Source organism: Trichechus manatus, unplaced genomic scaffold (assembly GCF_000243295.1).
Source record: "Trichechus manatus latirostris isolate Lorelei unplaced genomic scaffold, TriManLat1.0 scaffold00165, whole genome shotgun sequence".
NCBI lineage: Eukaryota > Metazoa > Chordata > Mammalia > Sirenia > Trichechidae > Trichechus > Trichechus manatus.
In genome coordinates this window covers 2,489,831-2,494,497 of record NW_004444101.1, presented here as the reverse complement: position 1 = coordinate 2,494,497, position 4,667 = coordinate 2,489,831, and the positions used below count along the sequence as shown (strand labels likewise).

The following is a 4,667-nucleotide window of genomic DNA, read 5'->3' as shown; positions in this document are numbered from 1 at the left end:
TTTTTTTTATTTTGTAGCCGGAGAGACAATCAATCACCAACTTAATCCTTCGTGGTTTTGAAGCTCAGAAGAAAGCATTCACGCTCAGTGAGGCTGTGATGTTATGGTTCAGGGTCGTTTTGTTCTATACTGCATCAGTGAAGTCCTCTCTGTGAAAGTTAGAGCACCAGGCTCATCTCGCACGCCCTTGCAGAGTGTTAGCTGCTGAACAGACTAGCCGTACGAAATGTTAACGTGTTAATCCTGGGCATCTGGTGGAGTGTAGTTCCTCCAGGTTTAATTAATACTAACCTCCAGCTGGATGCTGGAGTTTAGGGCCTTATTTCCAAACCCAGGTGGCAGAAAACTTGGAAACTTTACAAACAAACTCAGATTTTCAGGCCCACCTCAGACCCACGGAATCAGAACCCTCGGAGTGAGGTCCTGAATCAGTGTTTTGTTTTGACTTTTTAAATAATATTTTTTGTTGGTGGTGTGAATATACACAGGAAAACATACACCAATCCTGCAGGTTCTTCCTGTTGGGCTTGTGTTTTTTAAATCAGTCAGGTGATTCCAGTTGTGTGGGAACCATTGTTGTAGGGAATACAAAGGTGAATAAGTCTCCGCCTTTGCTTTCTAAGAGTTTAATTCTGAATGCAAGTGATTGTAATTAAAGGTACTACCAGTTGTCCTCTTCCAACCCATGGTGAACCCATGTGTGTCAGAGGAGAACTGTGCTCCACAGGGTTTTCAAGGCTATGACCTTTTCGAAGCAGATTGCCAGGCCTTTCTTTCAAGGTGCCTTTGGGTGAGTTGGAACCCCTAACCCTTGGGTTAACCATTTGCACTGCCCACTAGCAGAAGTTCATGACTGAGAAATGCTCTCTACCCTGAGGAGTGATCTTTGTTGTCCCGTGAGGGAGACATTGGCGTGAGGCAGCATTTGAATTGGACCTCTGAGGATGGGTAGACCAGAGGCTGACAGGCGGGGGAGTAGGGATCTAGATAAGGGAACAAGTACTCGAAGGGGGATGCCAAGGTCTCTAGTTTGCCTGAACAGCATACCAGTGTGTGTGGGGTGGGGGGAGTTTGGGGTTCAAAAGGGCTCGTCCTGCCCTTCTCAGGGCCTCCGTTTGGGCTTTTCACATGTGCACTGCCCGTCTGTATCGGGTCGTTTTGGAATTTATGTTTTTCCCAGTGATGCACCGTTATTTCTCCCCGCTGACCGTTCTGATGGTATGGAAGTATCCAGATAGCTGGTCCTTGAGTTTGTGACCTTCATTTTAAAGATAACCTCAGTTCTGGTTTTATTTTGGGTAGAAACTTTGGCTTTATGTGGGGCCTTGGTGATGCAGTGGTCAAGTGTTTGGCTGCTAACCAAAAGATCAGCAGTTTGAATCCACCAGCCACTCCTTGGAAACTCTGTGGGCAGTTCAACTCTTTCGTATAGGGTCGCTGTGAGTCGGAATCGACAATGGGTTAGGTTTTTTTTTTTTTTTTTTTATGTGTGCAGTCTTTTTATGCTGTTGATGGAGTATGATTTTTATTTGAATATGTTTGGGTAGTTGCCCTGGTGGCGTAGTGGTTAAGTGCTTGGCTGCTAACAGAAGGGTTAGAGATTTGAACTCAACCGGCTGCTCCACGGGAGAAAGATGTGGCACTCTGCTTCTGTAAAGATTACAGCCTCGGAAACCCTATGGGGCAGTTCTTCTCTGTCCTGTAGGGCCGCTATGAGTCGGAATCGACTCAGTGGCACTGGCTGTGTTTGGATTCACAAGTGTGCCTGCTGACCTATTGTTTTTTATGTGAAATTAATTTGGGTCTGCTCAGGGAAGGCGCCCTTGAGATGGTACCACCAAAAACCAGTTGGCTGCCGAGTTGATGCCAACTCATGTGACCAACGTGTGTCAGAGTAGAAAGAGCACCATAGGGTTTTCAACGATTTTTCAGAAGTAGATCTCCAGGCCTTTCTTCTGAGGTGCCTCTGGGTGGACTCGAACCTTGGTTAGCAGCTGAGCGCGTTAACCATTTGCACCACCCAGGGACCCCTGAGATGGTACAGGACCTGACGGTTCTAAGTCTTACAAGTTATCCGTTAGCAGCCTGTAGCCAGATACAGTGGGGAGAGCACATCCTGCCGCTGTCTCCAGCCTCAAGCTCCCAGCCTTGGCCCAGATGACAGGATGCCAGGGGTCGTTGCCACCTGCAAGCTCTGAGGGCACTGGCAGTCACAGGTCCTGCCCGGCTGAGTGTCTTTAAAACGAAGAGGGCATGCTTTCTGGTATCATAACTGACAGAATTGGGATCCAGAGTTACCTTAACAGGCAGTTAGCTAAGATGAGATTTAATAGGTTAAAAAAAAGTCATTTGAACAAGAACAGAATCTGATGTCCTGTTCTTGAGAAAGTACTGTGATTTTATTTATTTATACACCATATTTCATTTCAGAAAATTAATCATATCAGTTGATAAATTGATAAAACTAAAAATGGCATAAATGAAAGGTTGGCTACATAAAGCAGATGGCAGGATGACACTAAACTGCACCGTCTCACGTGACCCCCCACTTCACGTGTGAGTGCCCCAATTTCCAAGCTAACGAGGGAATAATGAAAAAACAACAAAACTAGTCATTTTCACTGTCCCCGAAAAGAGTTGTTCAGGAAATGCAATCAGACCGGTTTCAAATTCCAGCCTTGTGTCTTCTGTAATTAGTGGCGGCACCTCCTTCTGTTCCCGTAAGGATGGAATCGTATCCACGTCAGCTGCTCCGCATGGCGTGGAGCGCATAGTTATCACCTCGGAACTGGTGGCCATGATCATACGAGCTGTTCATTTGAAGAGCTGTTTAAAGGAAACAAAATGCAGTCCTAAATGGATTTTGTGGAAACACAGTGTCCACAGGGAGGAAATGCTGGCCTGCTCAGACCACAGCAAGTGTATTTTGTTTTGTTTTAAAAGTGACACTGAGGTTCCTAACCCGAGCCTCTTAATCTTTATGGTCTGAAGAAAAAATGTAGAAAGAATGCATTAAATATTTTTAGGTATTGTGCTAAATTAGTAGTTTTCATCCCAGTACTTACGGGTTTTGAAGCTTGAGTGAATCAAGTTTTTAAAATATATATAGCTTACCTAAAAGAGGAATGTGTTTGTTCATATCAGACAGAAATGGAACTTCTCTGTTGTCATACCCTTAAAAGTGCTGGCTTAAGCGTTTTTAAGACTGACAGTTTGTATTTGGCAATCCAAACACAATACAGGTGTCGTGATTTAGAATTGCTTCGGCAGTAACTTGGTTTGAGCTTTACAGGGTGGTTCTTTCACTTCTTTGGTTGCTATAGTAAGTACAAGGAGCCCTGGTGACACAGTGGTTAAGTGCTCAACTGCTAACCAAAAGGTCAGCAGTTTAGAGCCTAGCTGCTCTGCAGGAGAAGGGTGTGACGGTCTGTTTCGGTAAAGGTTACAGCCTTAGAAGCCCTGTGGGGCAGCTCTTCTCTGTCCTGTAGGGTTGCTATCAGTTGGAGTTGACTTGATGGCGGTGGGTTTGGGTTGTTCATCGTAAGTACGCTTTAAAACTGATTGTCGGCTCTCAAAGACCAGGTGAATATTTGCTTGTCCGAGCCATCTTAAAAATATTTCTTTAAAAAAAATTTACATATCTCAGTGTAAAATAAAGGTTAAGGTAGTAGAAGAAAACTTAGAACAATTATAAAACTTCAAAGTTAAGCAAGAAAAAATTCAAGTCATAAAAAAATTAAAATCGGTGTAACCATGAAAAAATCACAGATTTCTGCAGGACAAAAGATACCACAAGGTGAAAGACAAACTAAGAGAAAATACCCGCAATACACTGGACTAAGTTAGTTTGGACATGTTAACGGGGGGACCAGTCCCTGGACAAGGACATCATGCCTGGTAAAGGGTCAGCAAAAAAGAGGAAGACCCTCAGCGAGATGGATGGACACAGTGGCTGCAACAATGGTTAAGCATGATTTTGAGGATGGCGCAGGACCAGGCAGTGTTCTGTTCTGTTGTAGACAGAGTCTCTATGAGTTGGAACTGACTCAACGGCACCTAACAAGAAGTTAACATCCCTAATAAGCAAAAGGCTTATGCACGTTAATAAGAAAAAGCCAATGAAAAGTGGTCCGAGGCTGCATCCTGTCAGCTCACAGAGGAAGTACGAACGGCCATCAACAGGAACAAGCTCCACTTCCCTAGTCCCCGAGGAAAGAAATATCAAAATCCCTGAAAGAGCCTTTTTTTTTTTTTTTCCCAAGCCCCATTAGATTAGCAAAAATTGGTAACATGTTGGTGAGGATGTGGAGAAGTGGTTATCTTCATAAAAGTCTTGTGAGTGGGAGTTACTATCATTTTGCGGGGGGGACTCGTTTTGGCATCTGTCAAATTTAAACTGCTTACACCCTTTGCCTGGCAGTCTCGCAGATTAAGTCACGATATATGTGTAAGGATGTGTGAACTCATTGCTGTGTAGTCAATTTCAACTCATGATGACCCTGTAAGACAGAGCAGAACCGTCCTGTAGGATTTCCTGTGGTTGTCATCTTTACAGGAGCAAACCACCAGGTCTTTTCTCCTGCAGAGCCACTGGTGGGTTCCAACTGCTGACCTTTCTGTTAGCCGCTGAGTGCTTAGCCACTGCGCCACCAGTGCTTCTTGTGGGG

At 44.5% G+C, this 4,667-nt stretch overlaps 1 protein-coding gene across 1 annotated transcript in view; it reads left to right on the top strand.

Annotated features, from left to right (window-relative positions):
* ILKAP (ILK associated serine/threonine phosphatase) overlaps window positions 1-4,667 on the top strand; it is a 38,622-nt gene that overhangs the window by 5,459 nt on the left and 28,496 nt on the right. The gene's annotated exons all lie outside the window — the stretch shown is intronic.